This window comes from Erinaceus europaeus, chromosome X (genome assembly GCF_950295315.1).
Source record: "Erinaceus europaeus chromosome X, mEriEur2.1, whole genome shotgun sequence".
In the NCBI taxonomy this organism is placed as follows: Eukaryota; Metazoa; Chordata; class Mammalia; order Eulipotyphla; family Erinaceidae; genus Erinaceus; species Erinaceus europaeus.
Window position 1 is genome coordinate 93857631 of NC_080185.1, and position 27611 is coordinate 93885241.

The window sequence follows — 27611 nt, forward strand, 5'->3', positions numbered from 1 at the left end:
TTGTGAAGCTTCCCCCCTGCAGGCACTCTCATGTGGTGGCCTGGGATTTGAACTTGAGTCATTGCTCATGACAATGTGTAAGTTGTACTGGGTGAGCCACTTGACAGCTCTTTTCTTCTGCATTTCTAAGTTATCAGTAGAATTGCTGGGAGATAGTGCACAGGTCTGTTTTAGTGTCCACCAATAAGCAAAGACTCTTGGAAACAGAATTGGCAGTCAGCTGAGGTAAAGAACAAACTCCTCATCACAGACCCCTGCAAGCGTCAACCCGGCTTTGACCTAGCACGTTATGATCGGGCCCTCCTCAATCGCTATGGAACAGGCCATGGCCGGTGCGCCGCTATGTTCCATCGCTGGGGAGCCAGAGACGACCCGAACTGCCCCTGCGGCTCCAGACAGACTATGACCCACATAGTCAACGACTGCCACCTCTCCAGATTCAAAGGAGGTCTCGAAACTTTACATCAGGCTCAACCTGATGCTGTTGACTGGCTACGGAAGAAGGGCAAACGCTAGAAGAAGAAGAATAAGCAAAGTTATAAGAAGGAAAACATATTTTGTTCACCTTTTTGGGGGGGAGAGAGAATCCACTTGAAAGCTGAAAATACTCATTAAAATAGCTTTCATTAAAAATCTGTGGCAAAAATTCATTATGCACCACTCATGTCATTTTGGATTTTCTATTAACTATTGAAAAGTAAAAGGAGATGAGTGAAATTAATTTTTTAAAAAATTCGTCAGTGGCTTGATAATGTTTTACAAAATTATATGGTTGACGGGAGATGGTTAAATGGATACAGCATCAGTCTCTCAAGCATGAGGCCCTGAATTTGATGCCCAGAATAACATGTGCCAGAAGGTGTTTTGGCTCTCTCACTCATCAATCATTAAATATTTTTAAAAAGGCTACAGGGGTGTAGTTACCCTCCACACCTACCACCAATGTTCTGTGCCTTCCTGATAAACTCCATAGCTATCGTTTAAAAACTTGAAAATAGTTTTAAAAAATAATTTTATTTATATATTTACTGATTTATTTTGGATATATACAGAGATAAATTGGGAGGAAAGGTCAGGAGAATGAGAAGGAGGGAAGGAGAGAGAGACCTGGAGTCTTGTTACATCTCAGTTTGAACTAGCTGCATAGCAGATACTAGCTTTATTTAGTTGATGACTTTTTAAAATGTATTTATTGTTTATTTATTCCATTTTGTTGCCCTTGTCTTTTATTGTTGTTGTTGTTCTTGATGTCGTCGTTGTAGGATAAAACAGAGAGAAATGGAGAGAGGAGGGGAAGATAGAGGGGGGAGAGAAAGATAGACACCTGCAGACCTGCTTCACCCCCTGTGAAGCGACTCCCCTGCAGGTGGGAAGCCTGGAGCTCGAACCGGGATCTTTACGGCGGTCCTTGCACTTTGCACCAAGTGCGCTTAACCCGCTGCACTACCACCGGACTCCCAGCTGATGACTTTTAATAGCACAGACCTACAAGGCTGGTACTATGCATTTTTGCAAACATTTCTATGCTGTCTTCAAGTTTAAAATACTATACAAGGGGGCTGGGCAGTAGTGCACTGGGTTAAGCGCACATAGTACATAGTACGAGGCTAAAGGAACAGCAGAACAATCCTGGTTGGAGCCCTTGTCTCCCCACCTGCTGGAGGGTTACTTCACAAGTGGTGAAGCAGGTCTGCAGGTCTCTATCTTTTTTTCCCCCTTCTCTGTCTTCCCCTCCTCTCTTAATTTCTCTCTGTCCTATCCAACAGCAAAACCTGCAACAAAACAATGAGGAAAAATGGACGCCAGGAGCAGAATCACTGGATTCATAGTGCTGACACCTAGCCCCAGCTATAACCCTGGAGGAAATATATACATATATATATATATATATATATATATATATATATATATATATATATATATTATACTATGCTATACAAAACACATGCTTAGAGTGGTCTGGGTGGTGGCACAGTGGATAAAGCATTAAACTCTCAAGCATGAGGTTTTGAGTTCAGTCGCCAGCAGCACATGTACCAGAGAGATGTCTGGTTCTCTCTCCTATCTTTCTCAACAATAATTAAATAAAATAAAAAATAAAATAAAATATCAAAACATATGATTAGATAACAAAATTTAAACTCTACATCATGGTGCAATTTAATCACTTGCTCTGGCAGTCTTAAATATCTTAAATATCAGTAAGAACTTAGATAAAGCAAGAGTGAAATTCAGTAAATTATTTTTGCTCTATCAGGACAAACTAACCTTTTAATTTCTTTGAGGAAACTCTATTAGGTGTGTGGGCAGATACCATGGCCCTGAGATTTTCATAGAGCAAACTGGAAGTTAATAAGACTAAGGTGGTCTTTGATGCTGATGGTGGTCAGTGAAGCTGGAACACTTAGTTCCCCCTTTAAATTCGAAAAACGTTGCTAAATTGGTTTAAGGGAGTGATTTTATGGGGAGTATAAATGCTCTACACATAAACACCACTCTTTTAATAAATTCATTAAATTGTTCCTAAGAAAAGTCAAAGAAGTGGTTCAAAGTGCTGTATTTATGATTTCCTTATTTTATTATCCAGGACATTTCTTCCCTGCCCAACTCCGAGTAAAAGTGACTGGAAGCTTCTTACTTCTGACATTTACTGTTTTCCCTATTTGAAGTCAGCAAATGTTAAGGGCAGCTGCTACAGACAGTGTCTAGTTCATATTTAAACCAAGAAAATACCCCATAATTTACAATCACCTATAACTTAGTCACTCAGGGTGAACAAAACACAGCTGCATTATGGTTTCTGTGGATTCAGTTCAATATTAAATTTAATATTAGCAACAAGAGCCAAAAACCTTTGGAAATTTTAATGCATACATTCTAAGAATTTGATATGCATGATATCACTTAACATTTAGAAAGGCAAGGTGTTTATTCACTGAAAACAAAGCATCTCGGTGATTCACTCAGGGATACACCAGTTGGTTAGGTATGAGGGTAAGGACTCCAGTCCTGATCCATCTTGTTCCAGTTGTCTCAACTGATGTGCTGACCAACATTGATTAAGTGTGAGGGGATTCTTCAGGCAAACCACTACCAGGACCAAGTGAAGTTTTCTTTTCTTTTCTTTTCTTTTCTTTTCTTTTCTTTTCTTTTCTTTTCTTTTCTTTTCTTTATTTTATTTTATTTTATTTTATTTTTTAAAGATTTTATTTATTTATGAGAAAGATAGGAGGAGAGAGAAAGAACCAGACATCACTCTGGCACATGTGCTGCTGGGGAATCAAACTCGGGACCTCATGCTTGAGAGTCCAAAGCTTTACCACTGTGCCACCTCCCGGACCACCAAGTGAAATTTTCTTTTTCTTTTTTCTTTTCCATTTTATTTTAATTACTGTTTTAATATTGATATACAAAAGTACACGATAATAAGGGTACAACTTCACACTGTTCCCACCACCAGTGTTCTGGATCCCTAATTCCTCCATTTAACTTACCGCAGTTCTCCTAAGGTTGCGGATGAGTTAACTATTATTGCTCCAACTATCTGCCTACATTTGTATATATTTGCCCTTTTTTTCCTAAGGTCTCATCTTCTCTTCCTTTCCAGGTCACACATACACCTATTACTACATCCAAATTTCCTTCCCTTTTTCCTCCTTTCTCTCTGGGATCTGATGAGTTCATAGCCCCTTTGCTCATCTTCCCCCTTTCACTTCTCCCCCACTGGGAGTATGGACCAAAATTATTTTGAGGGGGCAGAAGGAGGGGCTTTCGGATTCTATAATTGCTTCTCTGCTGGACATGAGTGTTGGCAGGTCAATACATCACTCCCCCCTCACCCCCAGCCTGTTTCTATCTTTTCCTAGTGGGTTAGGGCCCTGAACGCGACACATTGGTGAGGTCATCTGTCCGGAGGATGTCAGGATGGAGTCATGATAGTGTCTGCAAGTTGGCAGCTGAAATACAGAAAGGCAAGATCTATAGCAAGACAAAATGATTGATGAACATTAAACAAAAAGTAGGAGTAGAACAGATGAGAACAGGGATCGTAGGGTGGAAAAAAGCTAGGAAGTTCATTTTAGACACATTCCTAGGGTCTCAAGACTACTGTAGTTTTTGTTTGTTTGTTTTTTTTTGCTTGAGTTTGGTAGCTAACATGGAGTTGGACAAAAATATTGTCTCAGAAGATGATGTCAGAGTAGAGAAAAGGGCTAGAAAGTTAGGGCAGAGAATAGCTCCCATTCCTGAAAATAGGAATAAACTGTTTACCCCAGCCACTTGATCTAGGAAGTTGGAAGGCCTTCAGATATGTCTGAAGTTTTCTTCCACCATCATGACCTGAGCTCCCAGTCCTCCCAAGGCCTTCCAACTTCCCCCCTTTATAGTATTAGATTCTGTTATAACAGGCCACAGTGAATCTAAATTTCACCTTGTTTTCCTTTCCTCATTCCCCCTCCCTTCCTTCTTCCTCCCTCCCTCCCTCCCTTCTTCTTTCTTCCCTCCCTCCCTCCTTCCTTCCTTCTTTCCTTTCTTTCTGGAATATACATCCATTCCTGTGTATATTCAAACATTTCACTACAAGCTACTGGGAAAAAAAAAACATTACGATTTTTAAAAAAAAATATGTGGCTCAGGCACTAGGCAGTTACTTACTGGGTAGAATGCACACATCTTGTTACCATGTGTGAAGACCCCAGTTCAAGCCCCTGTACCCACCTGCAAAGGAGAAGTTTTCTGAATGATGGGGCAGTAATGCAGCTGCCTCTTCTCTCTACCTCATTCTTTCACATCTACCAAGAAAGAAAGAAAGAGAGAGAGAGAGAGAGAGAGGGAGGGAGGGAGGGAGGGAAGGAAGGAAGGAAGGAAGGAGGAAAGAAATAGTTCCCAGGAATGGTGGAGCAAGTACTGAGCCTCAGCAATATCCCTTATATAATAAAATAATAGGGAGTCTGGCGGTAGCACAGCGGGATAAGCGCACATGGCGCGAAGCACAAGGATTTAATGATCCTGGTTCCAGCCCCTGGCTCCCCATCTGCAGGGGAGTCGCTTCACAGGCGGTGAAGCAGGTCTGCAGGTGTTTATCTTTCTCTCCCCCTCTCGGTCTTCCCCTCCTCTCTCCATTTCTCTCTGTCCTGTCCAACAATGACAACATCAATAACAACGATAATAACTACAACAATAAAACAAGGGCAACAAAAGGGAATAAAGAAATAAATATTTTTAAAAAATAATAAAATAATTATGATTATGATAATAATATATGATTCAATTCTATAGCTTCTCATAAAAGTGAAATTCAGCACATGGGAAGCCTTAAGTAATCAATATAATCCGGTATATTCCCTTACTTTATTAATTAGAGGTGAAAGTATTTTTATCATCTTGCTTTGTCTGTTCTCTAGTTTGAAGCTCATAGCTCTCTGTTCAAGCTGATAGATGTACATTATGGAAATACAAATGCTGTCAGTTAGCACTTCATGGTTCAATAATTTGAAGGAAGCATATTTTTTATTTTATTTTATTTTTAATTTGTATTTATAAAAAGGAAACACTGGCAAAAACCAGAGGATAAGAGGGGTACAATTCCACCACTAGAACTCTATAGCCTATCCCCTCCCCTGATATCTTTCCTGTTCTTTAACTCTTTGGGAGTATGGACCCAGGGTCATTATGGGGATGCAGAAGGTGGGAAGTCTGGCTTCTGTAATTGCTTCCCCACTGAACATGGGCGTTGGCAGGTTGATCCATACTCCCAGCCTGTCTCTTTCTTTCCCTAGTGGGGCAGGGATCTGGGGAAGTGGGGCTCCAGGACACATTGGTGGGATCGTCTGCCCAGGAAAGTCCGGTTGGCTTCATGTTAACATCCGGAGCCTAGTGGCACTCCACCACCCATGAAGGGCATCTTGTTTACTTCCCTGGTCTGAAGGAAGCATATTAAGGCTACATTTGAGCTACTCTGCATTTCTCATTATCATGGTTACCATTGAAACCAACTAGAGGTTAATGTAATTTAGTTTGTACTTTGTGGCCTACTTTGGAATTTAAAACAATCTTATGAGACAATTAAAAACAATCTTATGAGACAATATCTCTGAATATAATTCATGAAAATGTTGTTGGGGTATGTTAGGAAACTTTTCATTGATTAATTTTGAGTGAGTCTAAATAATACAGATCCAAAAAAGAGAAGACACTTGCATAGTGGCAGGACTACCTGAGGATAGAAAAGATGAGATAGTTGAAAATAATATCAGGAAGGAAAAAATGTTAAAACACTTAGAAGTTCAATAGGAGCCAGGAATTATTGTACATTCAAGAAAGTGCTTCTCTTAGCTATGAAAGATAAAGCCTTTGTCCCAATTGTCATTTGCTAATATCTTCCAGTAGCTCCAAGACATGTTGGCATTATCATCTCAAAGCTTCTCAAAGCCTTGAAAATGTCTATGGCATCAAGTATATTTTCATGGGAAAGTCAAAAAGATGAAACCATTCCATCTGTAATAATATAGAGACTGGGATCACAGATTTTAAACCCAGAGGGCTTGGATTTGAATTTCAAACTCAACTTATTTTGTTGTGTGATTCGAGGCAAATTCCCTGTCCTAGCTGTGCTTCTACTTTTCAGTGTAAAAAAAAAATGATGGATCCAGGTGGTGGTGCAGTGGGTTAAGCACACATGGCATGAACTGCAAGGACCAGTATAAGGATTCCGGTTAGAGGCCCCAGCTCCCCACCTGCAGGGGAGTCACTTCACAGGCAGTGAAGCAGGTCTGCAGGTGTCTATCTTTCCCCCCTCTCTGTCTTCCCCTCCCCTCTCCATTTCTCTCTGTCCTATCCAACAACAATGACAGCAATTAACACAAATAATAACAACAATGACGATGATAAACAACAAGGGCAACAAAAGGGGAAAACTAAAAATAAATTTTAAAAATGACGCTAGTAAAAGCAACTTCTTCAATGGGTCGAAACAGATGAATTAAACTTCTGAAGTACTTAAATTCTGTGGTGCAGATAATTGTTCAGAAAGTCTTAAACGTGGTGATGTTTATGGTGGTAGTGGTGATGATGATACTAGTGCCATTGATTATGAAGCTTGACTGTCACAGTTTTTGTTTCTTGTACTCATTTTCTGCTTGCTCATGATTTCTCTTCTGCAATTGTATTTTGAAGTGAATGTGTTCCACTTAAATGAAGCTCTTTGAAACTTTTCTTCCTGGAACAGCCCTTTCATCTCAGTCCATTTGGTAAAGTTGGAATTCACTTTAAGTGTCCCCAGGGTGTTTTCCATGTAAAATTCACAAAGCTGCCACTTTGCCAGATTACCCACCCATCTTTTGCCTCGAGGGTTAGCACTGGAGCTTGGTACCAGCACTACAAATCCACCACACCTGGTAGCCATTTCCCCCCTTTTTTGCTTCCATTTTCTTTCATAAGATAGATAGAAATTGAGAGGGGAGGAGGAGGTAGAGAGGGAGAGAGAAAGATAGACCCCTGCAGATCTGTTTCACTGCTTGTGAAGCATCCCCACTACAGGTGGGGCGTGGGGGCTTGAACCTCAGTCCTTGAGCATAGTAGTATGTGTGCTTAACAGGGTATGCCACCCCTACCCCCCCAACTTGTCTCTTTTTTAAATTTGAATCTCACTCCATATTTATCCTGCCATGTTATTTCTCTACCAGACCCCAGAATATTCTACTAAACAGAACTACTCAGAACCCTTCTCACTGTCTCATAGTGACTCTCCCGGAAGTCAACACAGACTCACTGCTAGGGATTAATGTTTATAACAGCAAAGCTCCCTTTGAAGTCAAAGAAACTCTTTATTTATGCATAGAGACTCCTTTGATTTATTTCAAAGTGGAGTTCTAATGTCAAAGAATTTCTTTGAAGGAATCAACTGATGTATCTAAAATGAATCATACTTTTCATTTGTTCAGTTAGAGAAAGTAAACATTTTTGCCTCCCAAAATGTAGCTACAGGTTATTTGTGCCAGTACTAATCAGAACACAGCCTTGAAACTTGGTGAATAGAATAAATGTTGTGCTTGTATACACTCAAGGATGTGAATTTCCATCTTATAATGACCTCTCTGTAGAGAAAGGCATTCTAACTCTAGAGCCAGAGACCTCTAATAAAGTCCCCCGCTTTCAGGATATTTACCATAGATGCAGACATATGATTTCCTGCTTCGTAGAAGCCATGGTTCTAAGTCTGTAAATGGCCACTATTTGCTTTTACCTTTCAGTGCTGGCATAGAAATTAGGGATGCTAATATATAAAATGACTATGAATGTCAAGTGTTTTCACCTTTGTACTTTATCTTATGTAGTCGAGAAACGTTTTGAGGAGGGGACTTTGTATTTATTTTCTGGGCAAACCTTTCTTTTATTTTCCATAAACACAGAGAGGAATTGAGAGAGAAGGGAGAGGTAGAGAGGGAGTGAGAAAGACACACCTGCAACATTGCTTTACCACTTGTGAAGCTTCCCCCACCCCGTAGGTGGGAGCCAGGGTCTTGAATCTGAGTCCTGGAGTAACATGTGCTTTCTCTATCTAGTACACCACTGCCAACCCCCCGCTTAGACAAACATTTTACATTTCTACATTTTGGATTATATTTACGCCGTCATAGAAGACTTCAACATGATTGGTAACTCCAAAATGGGAATAATTAGCATCTAAGGAGAATTTCCTTTTGAGGAAAATCATTTGTTTTAGAAGTCCTAGTTTGTCCTTCTCTCTTTCTTCACACTTTTATACTCTGCTGTGTCTATACCCAGGTTACAACTAGTTTCTTTTCATCCCCCAGTTACTTTATATAGTCCAAGGACATCAAAGTATCTGGGAAAAAGCTTTGAAAGACTGGGGACACACCTGTCGTCCAGCACCAGGGAACCTAGAGAAGCTGCAGTTGGGCTAGGAAAGTAGCCCAGTTGTTTGGGATTAGCTGGGCTGCTTTCTGAGGCTGGAGTTCAGGCTTCAGTCTTGAAAATTCATAGAGAGCTTGACAGAGAAGGTGACTGTATGAACACCTTCCATAACAAAGGGATGCTAGATTGAACACTTCTCCCTTAACACTCTATTTCCCCCTTTCCCCCCTCTCTCTCCCTCCCTCCCTCCCTCCCTCCTTCTCTCCCCTACCCCCTTCTTCTCTCTCCTCTGTCTTTCATTAAAAAAAATAAGTAACTGACCATAGGCTGAGTATATATTCCTTTAATCTAAGCACTTAAGACTTCAAATGTGTAATCACACTGTATTTTAACAGTGGTCTCAAATTGTTAATACATTTCTAATAAAGACTTGTTCTTTGAAATGTTTACTCTCAAAAAAGTTGAGACGGGGGTGGGGTGGGGTTGGGTGGTAGCATAGTGGGTTAAGCACACATGGCGCAAAGCACAAAGATTAGCATGAAGATCCCGGTTCCAGCCCCCGCTCCCCACCTGCAGGGGAGTTGCTTCACAGGTGGTGAAACAGGTCTGCAGGTGTCTTTCTCTCTCTCCCCCTCTGTCTACCCCTCCCCTCTCCTTTTCTCTCTGTCCTAGCCAACAACGATGAGATGAGGTTATTTGCAGTGGAGCTCCAGTGATGGCCAAGAAATTATAAACAGCAGGAAGGCTATTATTTGGATCTCTGGGGATCAACAGCCTCAGCAAAGAAAGGGAAGGAGGCAGGAGCCTATAGAGTAGAAATGTTGCAAATACATGATGTATTATGCCTGTAATCAAAGAGGAAGGCTGGGCCATGTGGATGTCATTAACAGATATCATTACCATATGGCAGAAGCTTTCTGTTCTAACAGCATAGATATCAGTGTGATCTGGGCAAAAAGAAAAGAAAAGTTATGTGTGTAAAACCTATTGACAGTGTAATGACTTTGGACTTTCTTTAATGGTGATAGAAATCCATTGAAGGGATTTAGTCAGGGTAGTTACATGAACTGGATGCTATGTTACAAAGCTCTTTATGGCTGATAGGGATTCTTGAGGCCAAAGGAGGCAATTAGGGAACTCAGGAAGTTAATACAGAAATAATGAGTGATGTGGACTAGGGAGTAAACAGGAAAGACAGTGAAGAGTGGTTAAATTCTAGATATAAAATCTAGAACTGGCAGTGTTTGAGGGATAATTATGTGCTGGATAGGAGCAAAGAGCCAAAGTTAATTTTTTTTAACTTATATTATAAAGATCTTTCTTTAAAAAATTATGGAGGGGGTCGCACCGGATTAAGCACACATAGTGTAAAGTGCAAGGGCCGGCTCAAGGATATCAGCTCAAATACCTGGCTCCCCACTTGCAGGGGGGCTCACTTTGCAAGCAGTGGAGTGGTTCTGCAGGTGTCTATCTTTAGTCTCCCCTCTCTGTCTTCCTCTCCTCTCTCTGTACTGTTCAACAACAACAGCAATAAAAATAACAGCAACAATGAAAATAGATGGCCTCCAGGAGCAGTGGATTCAGAGTGCAGGCACTGAACCCCCGTGAGAACCCTGGATGCCAAAAAAAAAAAAAAAAAAAAAAAGAAGAAGAAGAAAAAGGAGGAGGAGGAGAAGGAGGAGGAGGAGGGAGGGAAGTGAAAGCAGGACCACTGGGGGGGATGGTATAAAAAATTATGGTGGGGGTTCATGGTTTATAGTATTATCTTTACTACAGAGGCACAGCCTCTCATATGACATTGATATTTGGTCTCAACAACTAATTTCATGCAATATGTAGATTTATAGGTAAAATGCAAGATATTGAGGGCAGAGAAAGGGATAGAAACAAGTGGTAAGATTCACAGGACTTCCCAAAGGGCCATTTTGGTTAGTAGTTAAAATAGAGATTGAGTCAGAAAATGTTATTATACCAGGGATGATATAGTGCTACATTTGGAGGTTGCCGGGCTCTTATTAAAGACCACTGGAGATGACTGGAAGATACCTGGAGCTCAACAGTTAAAAAGAAAAAAAAAAGAGCTCTCTACTGGGAGGCATCAAACATGTTCTCTGCCATTTTGGACTCTGAGAACTAAGAGTTACCATCTACAAGGAGTCCTAGACACGGGATAGTAAGAGTGCCTATGCCACAGATCATAGAGACCACTCCAGACCCGGACCATGCTCGCTCTTTCTTTCTTTCTTTCTTTCTTTCTTTCTTTCTTTCTTTCTTTCTTTCTTTCTTTCTTTCTTTCTCTCTCTCTCTCTCTCTCTCTCTCTCTTCCTTCCTTCCTTCCTTCCTTCCTTCCTTCCTTCCATTCTTTCCTTTCCTTTCTTTCTTTCTTTTTTTTTTTTTTTTGCCTTTAGGGTTATTGCTGGGGCTCGGTGCCTGCACCATGAATCCACTGCTCCTGGAGGCCATTTTTCCCCTTTTTGTTGCCCTTGTTGTTGTAGCCTTGTTGTGGTTATTATTGTTATTGTTGACAGACCATGCTTTTTCTAAACTACTTCCTTGCCTTTCTTCTTGTGGAGGAGTCAATCATGTTACCTCTAGTCCGAAGGGCCCATGCACATTATTTTGCAAGTAGAGGACATAGTTTAGTGACCTGGAAAAACATCTCAGTGCATCCAACTGCACAGAATTTTTTTTATCCATAACAGTAAATTGGCTTCAATTGAATTATGATTAAAACAACAACAACAACAACAACCGACCAAACTAACAGCAACAAGTGAAAGTCCCTTTCTACTCAAGTAGTCAATGAATTTGTATATCCAAAAACATTCCAGGACTCCTCTGTCTCCTGAGAACATTCCTTACATTGAACTTAGAATTCACAGCAACTGTCCATGTCTTCTAGCATCCCTCAGGTCAGTGAGATTTAATTCACATAGCCTACCAACCATGCACCTAACTTGTAGACTTCAATGTTTTTGTAGTTTGTTCAGTGTGTAAATTTATACTGATGTATGACATGCTTACAGAGAAGAGGACAAAACAAATGTACAGGGAACACAACCATGAGGCAAACACTTAGACCAAGAAACAGAATATGACCTGCCCCCCAGAGGCCCCCTCATGCTGCTTTGCCAACACTACTCTGTTCCAAAGAATAACCATTATCCTGACTTCTATTACTTTGATAGATCTATCTTGACTTTTCCAGAACTTCATATAAATGGACTCACACCATAGGTGATTTCTATGTCTTTCTTTTTTAAGTTCATGTTGTGAAATTCATCCTTGTAGGGGCCGGGGCCGGGTGGTGGTGCACCTGGTTGAGTGCACATATGCCAATGCCTAAGGACCCAGGTTCAAGCCCCCTGTCCCCATCTGCAGGGGGGAAGCTTCATGAATGGTGAAGCAAGCAGGGCTACAGGTATATCTCTATCTCTATCTCTATCCCTCTCTACCTCCCTTCCTCTCAATATCTGGCTGTCTCTATTCAATAAATAAATAAATATAACAAAAAATTTTAAAAAGAAATTAATTCTTGTTATGATGGGTACTTGCAGATGGTATCTTCTTGTACATTTTATTTATTTTTTATTGGATAGAGACAGAGAGAAATTGAGAGGGGAGGGGGAAAGAGAGAGAGAGAAAGACAGAGAGAGAGAGAGACCTGCAGCTTTGCTTTATCACTCATGAAGTATTCCCCGACCTCCAGATGGGGACCAGAGGCTGGAACTGAGTCCCTGTGCACTGTAGTGTGTATGCTTAATCAGGTGTGCAACTGCTTGGCCTTCTGTTATAGATGGTTTCTTATTATATGGTGTTCCACTGTGGGATTATATGTCAGTTTTCTTATGTAGATCATTGCTAATGAACATGTTAAATTCTGTATTTGGAGAGCACATCCTTGGACATCGACCTAGAAGTAAGTTGTGAACTATGAACTTATGTAACTCTAGTAAAAACTGTTAAATAGATTTCCAAAGTGGCTATATGCTATGGTACACTACTACTTAGAAGGATTTGAGAGTTCTGATGGCTCCTTAATCTCACAGATGTCTGGTCTTATCACCAAACGTTCTCAATTTCAAATTCCTTCACTCTAGGGTAAGTGCCCATGAATAATCTTCAGGTCCACTCCCCGCCATTACAAACACAAGAGATTATGATTTGTATAGCTGCACTTGTCCCAGAGAAGGACTAGAACCACTAATTCAAATTTACAGGTTTGTTATAATTCCAAACACTTTGGTGGTACAGGCTTTCATTTGAACGAAAATTTCTTCTACAAAAGTGACCATGACATGTTAGTAATCTTTTGTTTTTTTTAAAAAAAACATTATTCAACGCCAGAAACTCTGGAATTTTACGAGTGTTGGTACATATTATGTAATATGCTGCTATAGTCAAAATTGCACACCTTCAATAGAGGGATGTTATCTACTGGGAATATTTTAGATTCTTGTACTATTTGACCAAATAAACACTTAACTGTTTACAAATTTAAAGGGAGAAAATTGGCACCAGGAAACAAATTTTAGCTCTGGACATTATTCTACTTTGGAAACAGTCAGTCCACATAGATGAGTTTACTGATATTCTGCAATGTGATAGGACTTGAAATGACTAGTATAAGCACCAAAAGATAAGGGAGCAAAAGCCTGCAACCTTCACACTTTTAAAAAATTATTTGAGGTAAATATACAGACTAATTTTGTAGACTCTTCTCTGTGGAACTCAAATCTGCCCCACATTGGCAAGTATATTCAGAACAAATTCTGAGGTTCTGGGGCTGCAGTCGGGAGTGACTCTCGCTGGGTCCTTAGATAGGCAAAACTGCTTTTGAATTGTAGACTGGCAAGAATTCCGTTTCAAGCAATTTTCAGTTGAGCTGAGCTCAGTTGGCTTATACCCAGGGACTCTAGGACTGTGAGTGAGGGTGTAGCCATTGAGTTCCTTCAAGGTCCATAGCCAGAAACGAGGTTTATGCACCTACTTTCCAAGTCATGAGATTAGACTCCTATGACTCCTATTAGTACTTCTGCTGTATGGTGCCAACTACTGGCCTAAGGTTATATTGGACTGTAATTGAGTTTACATGGACCTGTTTCTGGGTCTGTAGCTGAGATTACAGTCTATGGATCAATAACTAGGGTACGAACTTGACTTCTTAAAACAGCTCACCTCTTTTTTTTTTCTTTAATTGCTGGGGCTTGGGTGCCAGCACTTAAAACCCACAGCTCCTGGAAACCATTTTTTCCATTTTATTGGGTAGCACAAAGAAAAACTGAAAGATGAGGAGGAGATAGAGAGGGAGAGAGAGAAAGACAGACAACCGAAGACTTGCTTCACTGCTTGTGACGCAGATCCTCTACAAGTAGGAAGTGAAGTCTCAAACACAGATCCTTGCTCAGGTCCTTGCACTTAGAGCTATGTGCTCTTAACTGAGTGTGATGCCACCTGTCCCCAGTTCATCTCATTCTTAAATTCCACCTGTGTTTCACAGTCTCTTACTTGTACCCCAGAGCTTCCACGAAAATACTTTTAGTCTGCGATTGACTGCCAAATTATGGTGGTTGAAAGTGTTATCCCAACATCTTGCTGGTATCACCCCTCCAAGCGAAACACCATTTTTTGACACTGAAGCTTTGCTGGACTTCACACCTGCACAATTCCATTACACCCATCAGGCTTCAGGTTCTAATATCAACCTGATGTGAAAGAAAAACTCCCCTTCCTCCCCTTTCTCCCTTCCTCCCTTCCCCCATCCCTCCCATTTATTCAACTCTTTCTAAAAGAGTAGAATAAATGGTACTAAGAGAACATGCGGGGAAATTCGATCTATGTCTGTGCTGTTCTTACTTCCAGAAAGGTCTAAGACTGATAAACTCAACCCAGCTCATCTGTAGGCAGAGATGTTAGAGAAGTTTTTTATTTTCCTATATGGCCTACATTCTAAATGCATGAAATCTGGGGTCTTTTAGTACAGGGGGCGGGGGGAGAAGACAACTGCTCTGTGGTCCAAACGGAGGCACTTATATGTCTACTTTGAAGAAGCACCCTTAGCAAGAGATAAATCACTGGCCTGGAGTTTTTACATATGCTTTTCATTAATAGTTCTCTGTCAGACAACAGCAGGTAAGCCAGCAGTGAAGATCAGATTAAGTCTGTTGTTTTCCCACCCTAGTCTATTTTTTAAAGTGATCTCAAGGTAGAATCGGGCTTAAAAACTAGTGGATCTTGAAGCCAGAAAGAAACTACAAACCTGGACTACAACTGAATATTGGTATTAAAATATAATAGAACCTGAGCCTGTACCAGAGGGAAATACTGTGCTATTGTTTTGACCTCAAGACACATTCATATAGAGAAAAGTACAGAGCTCACACTGAAGCCAAGAAAGATCCAGGACCATAAAAACCAGTATAGGGTAGAGGGTAGAGGTTAGAGGGTAGAGTTAGCCCTGATTCTATGAAAACAGACACAGGATAGCAGCAGATCCCTGAGGATTTGGTTTCAGTTTGAAATCATACAGACAAACCATATATATGCACTGCAGAGAGCACAGAACAGCTCAAGGAAACAAAAGAAGCCCCACAATTCTGCCACACAGCATATTAAGAAAGTGAGGCACAGCCTGCATAAAGAGAGGCACGGCCTACATAAAGAGAAAGAAGACAGATAGAAAAGAAACAGAACTACTAAAAAAAAAAAACAACACACACACACACTTAACTACCTAAACATAGTTATGGTTTATCTTTAGTTGTATTATCTGTAATATAAGCTAATTATTTTTGTTTTGTCAATAGAATCGCTTTTTATTAAAATCTCCTAGCTCGGAATCTGTGAACTTGTGTGTCATTCTGTATATAGGACACTCATGTGCCACAATATTAATTTCATCCACTTTTGTCATCTTTTCTTCACATTCTGCTCTGGTTTCTTCTTGTCATGTGTGATATGTATCCATAACATCTGTTATGTAAACACCGTTTCCTGTGTGCCACCTGCTCCTTCAGCCACACCCCACAATGTTTATAATTACTCTTTCTAGCGATATTTGGAATGTTTTGTGAACAGTTAGTTAATGATTGACGTAGGCAGGATCTTGATGCAGCCAGTGCTAGTACAGGGCCCAGCATCTAAGTGTTATAGACATGCTCCCTCTTCTAGAGTTAGAGGGGAGAAAAGGAGTCAGTTATAAGTAGGCTGCAGCTAATGCTTGTAACGTAATGATTTTGCTGAGCTTGGCCTCCTTTCTCTCTTTTTCGTGCATTTAAAAATATTAGATTCTAATTAGATATGGTAAACTTTAAAGACTAAGATGTTTTCTGATTCATTTCTTTGATGAGCGCTTTGGTTATGTACTTCCCTTTGCTAACCTAGGTACCAGTGACTCAGTCTTTGGTAAGAATACTATTAACAACTGGGTATTTATAAAATATTAAATATAAATTGAATGCCCTCTCTTCCCCCTCACATGCGGGCTTACCTTAGAGACATCCAACTCCAGGGATTCCATCACAGGCCTCTACTTTCTCATTCAGCGACTTAACCTCTGGACCACAGCCATCAACCATGCCAGGGGAAGGTTTCTAGTGTTCTTAGCTTCTGTCCAGAATCCAGAAAACTTGCAAGGACCCACTTCCTATTTCCACTCACACCTTTCAGACGTATTTATATTTCATAATGTATTTTTATTTATAAACATTGAATATTAATTGAATGCCTGGCTGTGCCTTACCTGAAAGAGTGTCTGTGTTTGCGCCTCAGCATCACATGAGACTCAGAGTCACATGAGACTAGCAGGGATGGCTGTGGGGAACATCTACAGATGGCGACCTTTGCGGTGATGTCACATCAGAAAATAAGATTTCATTATATTTAGTGGGGAGCATATGATGCAATCCATATGAGCTATCCTATTAGCTCTCTTTTTAATTTTTATTGATTTAATAATGATCGACTAGACCATAGGACAAGAGGGGTACAATTTCACAGAATTTTGATTACCAGAGTTCCTCACCTCCTCCCCAAAATAGCAAAAGCATTAATAAGGAAAAAGAGGAGAAATGATGGGGTATTTGGGGATAGTTTGAAAAAGTGGGGTACATAGGGATGGTTTGGTCTTTGTGGAGATATGACATGGAAAGGGAAGAAAGAGAGGCAGAGTGAGCTGGAGACAGGAAAACACCTGAATGGTATGAGTGGAAGCAGGCAGTGGGTGCTTGCAGGTTTTCTTGATTGTGGATAGAAGCTAAGATTACTAGAAACCTTCTCCCGGCGTGGCTGACGGCTGTGGTCGAGAGGTTACATCGCTGGATGTGAAACTAGAATCCTGAGACCGAATCCCTGGAGTTGGATGTCCCTACTCAAAGGTAAGCCTGGGAATTTTTAAATTCCCTAAATATTTGGAGGTTAACTTTTAGAAATAAAAGCATATTTAAATTAAAAGCATATTTAGCAAGAATATCTGAAAGAAATTCAGTGTACATGCATGTTTCTCTGTATACATCAGCCCCAATACTTAGGAGGTAAACTGTCAAAAACAAGTACAATTTTCAAGTGTATTAAATATCTAGTAATAAATTCAAACAAGCACATGAAAAGACTCAAGTCAAAAAGCAACCAAATTTTACTGAGTCTTTTAAGAACTGAATTTCTTGACAGAAGGACAGCATATTTGTCTTCAGTTTATCTTTGGTTCAATTCTGCAGTTCTATTTCACCTGTAACAGGAACACAGATTTAGGTTATCACTTAAAATTTTATGTATATGACACTGGAGCTATACAAGACAGCACTATAATTTTAAACAATTAATAATATCCCTTCAATTTGACTTTCTCCGATAATTTATATGATAGCTCTTTGGGGGTCTGAAGTAACATTCAAAAAAAAACTTGTATGTGAAATTATCGAAACATAAGTAATGCTGCCGCTGTTATGATTTGTATATCGTAGAAATACCTATTTAGTAATTTCTATCTGAATGGATACTATACCTCCATCTATCATTTCAATTGGTTCAAGTTTGGGCAGATCATCATAGCTGGTGTCATCAGACTCATCAGTACTGTTCAGGACAACCAGATTTCTTTTATCACTTCCACATTTGCATCTTAAAATATAATCGAGAGTATTAAATATCAATTTTGTCACCAGAAAAAACGGAAAACAGGTCTTTCAAATATTATCCATTCTTTTCTCTAGGCTATTCCCCAAAATTCCAACAGTCCCTGTTATACTTATGTATTACTGTACTTAATACATTAAATCAGTGGTTTAAGGTTCCATGACTAAATCGTAAGGTTTAAGCAGAAATTATGTCTCCCATTAGCACTAAAATATCTAATGTTTCGTGCATTACATGCTGTGAGTAGGCACTAACAACTGTGTTGGAAAAGAAAAAAAAATAAGGATGTCAAAAACTGACAGAGAAGGTAGCCCTAAGCTCTCATTACTGCAAAAATGGATGAAAAAAAGATCAAATTTGTGGAACAAACCCTATAGGAATTCTAGATGTCCAGTCAAGAAAATAATAATAAAAGGTGGGTGGGTGAGTGGGAATAAACACACACACCAGAAGGCCACATTAAAAACAAAAGGAACATTTTTGTGCCATTTTTATTGCTTTTGTTCCAGTCCCTTGCCAGACCAGTAATATTTAAAATGATTTCTAAAGTTTCTTCCTTTTACCGGTCCATAATAACACGAGACGGAATTGAAGTTCCACTACCCACACAGGTTGAGAGACACTTTTACCTGGGAATGCAGTTGCTCCTTTCTCTTCTCCATCCTTAATGAATCATCCTCGTTCTTATTTGCTGGTTCGTCCAGTTTAGGTTCATCATCAGATTTTGAAGGCTAGTAGTTTGAAGTGTACATGCAAATAAAAAGATCGGATATACACAGAAAAATATCCATGTATAACAAGTATGTGTAAAACATCCTAACAGTATATTATATCTTGAGATGTATATATATATATATTTTTTTCTTAATAAATGGTTAGAAGTCCCACATAGGATATGCTTCCAAGAAAATATTACCTTTAAGGATTTTGGAAGCTATTTTAATTTATGCTGAGATGAGTATGTGTGATCTATTATTAGTAAACATGAAAGAGAAATTACAGGGGGAAATATGGGGACATAATCACAGGCAACATATATAATCCTTGCATCATTTTTTTTTACAAAGCTACATTAGCATTTTTTTGTTTGTGAGGAAGGCCTGTATCAGTGTATCTATAGAAGTTCAGGAATATTAAAAAAATTAAATCCTAGGAATTGAATACCTCAATTGCTGAAGCAGTCATATTCAGAGGAACAGCGGATTCAACAGACTCCAGTTCCTTCAGTTTTCCTTTGGATTTGGATCTAGTTGCAAGATGGTCACTCATTTTGTTTTCCAGGTGAAAACAACTGCAGATAAAAAACCATAGGCAAGAGTCTTTTTAGCTACATGTGAACAATTTGAAATGACTTGGAAAGAAAAAAAACCTTTTTCTGAATTAAAAAGTAATTGTTAATATTCAATAAAATAAACTTTTAAACATATTTCAAGAATTAAAAAGATGGTCGGGACTTTCTATTGAGGTTTTTTTTTTTTTTGCCTCCTGGTTTATTGCTGGGGCTCTGCAAATGCACTACGAATTCACTGCTCCTGGAGGCCATTTTTTCCCATCTTTGTTACTCTTGTTTTTTATTGTTGTTGGATAGGACAGAGAGAAATGGAGAGGGGAGGGGAAGACAGAGAGGGGGAGAGAAAGATAGACACCTGCAGACCTGCTTCACCACCTGTGAAGTGACTCCCCTGCAGGTGGGGAGCCGGGGGCTCGAGTAAGGATCCTTACGCTGGTCCCCCTGAGGTTTGTTTTTGAAACAGAACTAATGAAAAACAAAAACTGGAAAATCAGAACTTCAAAAATAACTATTTTCATCACACGACCATTCCAGAGGCCTCTTTGCCACTGCACTCCAAATCAATGGCTGGTTTTTGCAGTTTGTCAGCCGGGTTTTTGCTTTTGTTTGCTGGGGACTCTGGGCGTGGCTTGCACAAGGGCTCTAGCACTTCTGGTGGCCAGTTTAGCTTTTTTTTTTTTCTTTTTTTATTTTAATGGTAGTAAATGCTTCTGCTCTCGGGTGCATGCCATTACCTAGCCCCAAAGTTTTTTTTTTTTGGCTTTTTAAAATATTAAATACTTCTGCTCTTGGATGTCCACTATTGTCCCCAAAAGTTTTTATTTTATGTATTTATTTATTTTTGGCCAATAGGCATACAGCTATTTTAACACTGTGCTTGGTACAATTCAAATCTCCAGAATATAGTTAAGACCACACTGTGCTGTTTCTAGACCCCACTGCTTGATCTCTTGATTGGCCCTCATGCCCACGCCCCCCCACCCCCAAATCTGTCCTCCATAGGCATTTTCAGGTGCCTTCAAGTCTCGGAAAACTTAAAACCCCAAGATTCTCCCTCATTTTCATCTGAACACCCCCCCGCAGATCACCGCTTCCCCTTGTCCTGCCCCCCCCATTGCCCATGAGAACTGTAACGATGATCAACCTCGAAGACTTTCCTCCTAAGTGACCACAGATCTCGCCACTTGACCCATCTAAAGCCCCGCTGGCCCCCTGTTCCTTCTCAGTCACAGTAAAATTCCTCAAAGCACCAATTCGATACCTGCTTTAATTCAGAAAACACCAAAGCAGCAGAAAACCGTCCACTCCCGGCACAGCCCTCTGGAAAAAGAACGAAAAACACAGCGCATGCGCATCAACCGCCTCTGGACATACCTGCACGTGCAACAATGGGCATGCGCATAAATGGGTTGTGTGTGTTGGCGGGAGGCGATTTTTTCCCCCACCACTGTGGAAAATGAGAAGTATGAGTCCTCATGAAGGACAAAAAAAAATGTGTCTGGCATAGGAAGTGACTCACTTGGTTAAGCGCATATAGCACCATCTGCAATAATCTGGGTTCCAGCCCCCGCTCCCCACCTGCATGAGCAGTGAAACAGAACTGCAGATGTTTCTCTTTCTCTCCCCATCTCCTCTTAATTTCTCTCTACCCTACCCTGTCATGTAAAAAGAAAATGATGGGGGTGGTCGGGCGGTAGCGCAGCGGGTTAAGCTCACGTGGCGCAAAGCGCAAGGACCCATTAGGATACCGGTTCGAGCCCCCGGCTCCTCACCTGCAGGGGAGTCACTTCACAGGCGGTGAAGCAGGTCTGCAGGTGTCTGTCTTTCTCTCCCCCTCTCTTGTCTTCCCCTCCTCTCTCCATTTCTCTCTGTCCTATCCAACAATGACGACATCAATAACAATAACTACGACAACAATAAAACAAGGGCAACAAAAAGTGGGGGAAGCAAATTAAAAAAAGAAAATAGGGGGAAAAATGGCCTTCAGGAGCAGTGGACTCGTAATGCTGGCACCCAGCCCAAGTGATAACCCTGGAAGAAAAAAAAAATAATACTCTTGTTAAAGGCATTTACTTTTTTTTTTTTTTTTTTTTTTTTTTTTTTTACCACCTCAGCTTTCTTCCAAGTTAAGTGACTCTGGTGGAAATCAACCTCAGGCTTATAATAGGGGAAAACTATGAGAGAAAAATTCACTAAGATAAGAATGAATATTAATGATTCTCATATCTATTTTTGCCTGTTCGGCTCAATCATTTCTTTTCCTTTAGTTTCCTGCTACTCTTGCAATGAATTTACCCACACCCCATAGACACAGTTTTTTTTTTTTTAGTACCACATTTTGGTACTGAACATTAAAACCCTTGGTCCAGGGTCTGGAAAATAGTCCACCAAGATTCGAGCCCAGCCTCCACCACAATGAAGGAAAATTCTGTGTTGTGTCTTTCTGTCTCACTACCTCAGTCTGGAAAACTCAACATGAAGTGGCGAAATCACAGTGATGATCTATACAGAGAAACAGAGAAGAGGGGGAGAAGGAGTAAATGGAGGAGGAAGAAAAAGAGGGTGATGTTAGTTTTGAGTATGAAATCATAGACCCCTGTGCAATAACAAAGAATATTTAAGAGTCGGGCGGTGGCCCACCGGGTTGCGCACACATAGTCTGAAAGCGCAAGGACCCGCATTGGGTTGGAGACCCCTCTCCCCACCTGCTGGGGAAGGGGTCGCATCCCAAGCAGTGAAGCAAGTCTGCAGGTGTCTTTCTCTCTCTCTTCTCTTGCAAATTCTCTCTGTTCTATGCAATAAAACAGGGGGAAAAGCATAGCCACCAGGAGCAGTGGATTCATAGTGCAAGCACCCAGCCCCAGATAACCCTGGAGGCAAAAACAAGGGAGGAGAGAGAGAGAGAGAGAGAGAGAGAGAGAGAGAGAACTAACAGGATAGAGAACTTGTAATATCATTCCCATCCCAATCCCCTTTGAGCCCCTCACACCGCATGAAGAGTGTCATGGCAACAGAGTAGAGGAAGTCTCTGTATTCTCGTGTCTCTCCTCTCTGTTTTCCTTTTTCTCTCTCTCTGAATGAAAAATGTGACCCAGAATATGTGAACCTTGGTTCCTCCTCTACCAAAGAAAGCATATTAGCCAAGAAAGTGGCAAGAATATTATCCAGGGAAGTTACAAGTGGCACAGTGAATAAGGTACTGGATTTACAGGAGTTCTTGTGTTTCACCTAAATACATGTGCTGGAGTGATACTCTGGTTATCTTTCATTCACGAATAAATATTTTAAAAATGAACAATATATATGGATATTATAAAAAAAATCAATCCTTAAGCCAGGTAGGCAAAGTCAAGGAGCTCACGACAATGATGTCCACTTTCTTCTAGATTTTAAATGTCTGTTTTATTATCATGAATACTTCCTTTCATTATTTGTATGAGATTATTTCATTTCTGCTTTCTTCTATGCACTTGTTTGCCTATCATCAAAGAAAGAAAGAAAAAGTAAAGAGAGGGGGAAAGAGACCTGCAGCAGTGCTTCACCATTCGTGAAGCTTTTCCCCAGCAGGTGGGGGCCAGGGTCTTGAACCTAGGTCTTTGGGCACTGCACTCAACCTGGTGTGGCCCCACCTGGCCCCCAGGCAGACAATTTTACCAACTCATTAGGCATTTCTTAAACTATTGCATTGCATTGTGGCTATAGATAAATTATTTTTCTCCACTTCTCTTTTTTCTTTTAACTAGCTGCTGTTTGTAAAAATAGAACCCGTTAAATTTCTTTTTTTCTATAGGTTATTAACAGTTAAGCAAGATGGAAGAATAAATAAATCAAGAGGTCATGTGAATTGTCTTTTCCTTTGAGGAAAGGAACATAAATCTATCTGGTCATCTTAGCCCCCACTTTGGCCCAAGTTTTTAGGCTTTTTATAATTTATTTTTAATTAACTTTTGAAAAAATGTTTTTAAAAAGCTGTTGTAAATTTTAATTTGATAAGACAGAGAGAAATTGAGATGGAATGGAGGGAAAGAAGGAGAGAGAGAGCTAGCTGGAGACTTGCAGAACTACTTCGTCACTTGTGAAGCTTTACCCCTGCAGGTGAGGTCTGGGGGTTTGAATCCTTGTGCCTGGTAATATGTGCACTTAACCAGGTGCACCACTGCATGCCCCCTAAATTAACTTTTTAAAATTCCCACCAGGGTTATCCCTGGGGCCGTGAATCCACCACTCCTGGTGACCATTTTTCCTTTTTTATTTTTCTTTATAGGATAAGACAGAGATCAGTTGAGAAGGGAAGTGGAGAATAAAGAGGTAGAGAGACAGAGAGACACCTATATTACTTGCTCTTATGAAGCTTTCCCCCTTGCAGGGGGGGAGCAGGGGCTTGAACCTGTGTCCTTGTGCATGAGATTGTGTGTACTCAGCCGAGTATGGCTCCACCACCTGGCCCCCTTAATTAAAATTTTACTACTAGTGTTTTAACAATTATTTTGCAAAATTACAAGATTTCAGAGGGTGCTATGTATAAGTCACCACACCCTTCACCAAAGTTATGCGAGGTCCCCCTCCAATCCCACCATAGTTCACACAAAATCTGAGTCTGTTTGGTTACTGAATCTCTCTCTATTTTTTTTTCTTTGTGAATTGATTTGCTTCTGCCTATAATCCACACGAGTGAAACCATCCAGTAGTTGCCTTTCACCTCTATTCCAAATTTCTAAGCCATTGCCATGTTCATATTTCACCTTTCTCCCTACTTGGATAATTTCAGACTATGTGTCACACCAGAAGCATTGATGACTGTTTCCATAAAGTTGATCATTGCTGCCTACCCTTCCCTACAGCTGCACCCATATGCTTGCTGGGCTCTCCTGGGGGGCCTATCTCGGGTCTAGCTCTCTCTGCGCGACCCTTCCGTTGGCAACTGGAGGGGGCGCAGATAAGAGCTTGTCCCAAGACAGCAGCAGGGCTAGGCACCCTGGGGTACCTCCTTGCAACCCACTGCAAGAGACCAGACCAAAGATCACCACAGGGGGCTATGATAGCAGATAACCCGTTTATTGAGTGGCAGAACAGAGTTTTTATTTTATTTATTTTATTTTATTTATTTTAAAAATGGAGACATTAACAAAACCATAGGATAGGAGGGGTGCAACTCCACACAATTACCACCACCAGATCTCCATATCCCATCCCCTCCCCTGAGAGTTTTCCCATTCTCTATCCCTCTGGGAGTATGGACCCAAGGTCATTGTGGGTTGCAGAAGGTGGAAGGTCTGGCTTCTGTAATTGCTTCCCCGCTGACCATGGGCGTTGACTGGTCGACCCATACTCCCAGTCTGCCTCTCTCCTTCCCAATAGGGTGGGGCTCTGGGGAAGCAGAGCTCCAGGACACATTGGTGGGGTCTTCTGTCCAGGGAAGTCTGGTCGGCATCCTGCTGGTGTTTGGAACCTGGTGGCTGAAAAGAGAGTTAACATACAATGCCAAACAAATTGTTGAACAATTATGGACTTGAAGGCTGGAATAGTGCAGATGAAGTGTTGGGGAGTACTCACTGCAGACTATTGTGAACTTCTGCTTTCAGGTATATATTTTGCCCTAGTTTATGGATACGTGTGAACATATGCTCTATCTCAGGGGGCCTGGTCTATATCTAGGTTTTGGGACTTCGTTAGGAAGTGAACCATCCACCTGGAATGGAATTAGAGAATACTATGAAAGGAAAGGTCTCGCCCGAGTAATGAAGCTGAAGGGTTGTCATTCCACACCTGAAGTCTCTGGACACAGTCTGAAGTGAAGCATGCTGGGGTGGCACTCGTTGCGTTGATTAGGTTGCTATCGGTGGATGCAATATTATTTGATATGAATTGAGAGAAGCATGCAGGAAAGTGTGCCCCACCCTAAGGTTCCAAGACTAGGGGAAATATAGGCTCTATAGTGGAAATGTGAGGTTCATGCTGTCTTAGGGTTCAAGAAGACAATGGATAGTTATTATTATCATCACATTATTTGGTAATTGAGTTAACTTTGAAAGGTCCCTTTGTTAGGGTTTACTGTATTATACCCAGCATCTTGTATATAGATGTGCCACTGGTTGCGTCTGTTCTACCTGGTCTAGGCTTTTGAGAGAGTCAACATATCAGAGACTCAGCCTATGTATTAAAAAGACTCTGTGTTTTTAAAAAATTTTGAGACATACAATTAATTTCCCCTCTCATATTAATTAAATAGTGATTTAAATGACTGCAATTTAATAGGAGTGTACATAAACACCATTCCCACCACTGAAAGACTGTGTCTCACCCCACCCACCCACCCCCACCACCCGCCGCCCCGGGAAGTTGAATATCCACCCTCCCCCTCACCACAGGGTTTTTACTTTGGTGCCCTACTCTCAATTTAGTCAAAACCTGCTTTTAGTTTCCCTTTCAGATCTTCTTTCTCAACTTCTGTTGATGAGTGAGACCTTCTCATGGTGCATCCCGTGAGTACCCATTCATTGGGGAAACTGACGATCCTTCCTAGCCGACTGAATCCACATGGATCCCAGTCACTTTCAAAGCCATTTAACTGGCTACGGAAGAAGGGCAAACGCTAGAAGAAGAAGAATCCCATACTCATCTTTATCTTTCTGATTTAGCTCACTTAACATAATTCCTTCTAGCTCCATCCAAGATGGGTCAGAGAAGGTGGGTTCATTGTTTTTAATAGCTGCATAGTATTCCATTGTGTATATATACCATAGCTTTCTCAGTTTTTAAAGGGTGGTAGGGGAATGCAAAGGGCAGTAGGAGGAAGCAGTATGTTTTGCCTTATATGGTTAAAGCACAAGGAGTTTGAGAAAGGGCAGGGGTTCTTCCGGTAATCCTTAGGTGGGTGGTCTGGCTGGTTTGGGAGTAGGAGGTGAGATTATCAGCAGACAGGGAGAGGGACAGGGAGTGTCTTTATGTGGGCAGGGGGTATTGGGCCATATATGGTCAAAAGGAACGGGATACAGGGAAGTGGTGAGGGGGCTTCTAGTAACTGTAGTGTAAGCAGACCAACTGGTTTGGGAATAAGGAAGTGAACTACTGCATTAGATAATGTGGGGCCCTTGTGGGGTGGGGGAGTCTGACAGGGGGACAAAATCCTGGAGACTGAGGCCCCTCCCTGCTCAACCCTGGGTGGGGGAGACTGACTGCGTGGCTGTAATTTTTTTTTCACAGGCAGTCCATATCATGCTCAACCTCAGCCTCACAGTTCCCCACATATGAGGATGAATTCCACAAAGTCCTGAGCTTCTCGGTGTTTATAAATGTGAACATGTAAAGAAAAACAAAAAGTAATTTGCATAAGTAGAGGTTGCATGACTTCTTTCATCATCCTCTAGGGAAATACTACTTCCTTTCTGCAGAACAGAAAATACGGATTAAAAGTAAAGCTTGGTCTTCCAAATGAGTTTATCATGCAAGTATAGTCCTAGATGATAAAGGTAAAGTTGATTGAGATCTACAGTGTGGCCAATTCCAAATGTTCACAGATAGGGAAACAAGGTTCCTATTAATAGTAGAGGAGACACCATAAGAGGAAAAGATCACTTCCAAGGAATTGGATTCAAGAGGACCAGGCCACCTGTTCCTACTTGCAGAAACTGTGGTCAGCATCAGAAATAAGATAGCAAACTGGATGCAAGTCAGAATGTGGGGCCTTTGCCTTAAGAAAACAAGAGTAAACAGAGCACATGATTTAGAGCTTTGAAGTTAACATTAGTGATGTGTGTGGCTAAGCCTGTTTCTGAAAGCTGCTTATCCAGTATCCAGAGGCAGATCCCTTGTATTTTTACTGAGGTTTACAGAGTGCAGAATAAGGTTTGTGATGTTCCAATTGATTTCTGGCTTTCAGCATGTCTGCTTTAAAAAGCCAAGCATAAATCTTTCTGCCAGAAACTCTGATTATAGGAATTTATAATAAAAAAGCCTATAAAAACCATGGTCATGGATTTATGGGTAATAAGTGGTTATATGAATGAATGGACATTCATCATAATCACAAACCTGTCACCAACATCCATTCAGTGAATGCATCCCATTTGCTATTTTTAATATTGTTGAAATCCTACAATAATCCTGTGATACGGGTGTCATTATTCCAAATATAAAGATAAGGAGAATAGAAAAGTTGAACAGGTCTCCTATAGTCACACAGCTATCAAATTTCAGAGCCCATTTTTATCATTTTTAGGTCCTTTTAAATACCATCCTTTATCTAGTTTTATGCACTTCTATTCCAGTGCATCCAAAACTATTAGATTCTTAAGATGTTTGAGAATATCAGGCA

At 40.7% G+C, this 27611-nt stretch overlaps 1 protein-coding gene and 1 long non-coding RNA gene across 3 annotated transcripts in view; one reads left to right on the forward strand and one right to left on the reverse strand.

Moving 5' to 3' along the window:
* MAOB (monoamine oxidase B) overlaps nt 1-27611 on the forward strand; it is a 122331-nt gene that overhangs the window by 53817 nt on the left and 40903 nt on the right. The gene's annotated exons all lie outside the window — the stretch shown is intronic.
* Nucleotides 17484-20632, reverse strand: LOC132535940 (uncharacterized). The gene is made up of 4 exons (XR_009547656.1): nt 20559-20632; nt 19171-19297; nt 18636-18737; nt 17484-17599 (listed from the first exon to the last, which is right to left on the reverse strand). It is a non-coding gene; the product is annotated as an uncharacterized LOC132535940 (long non-coding RNA).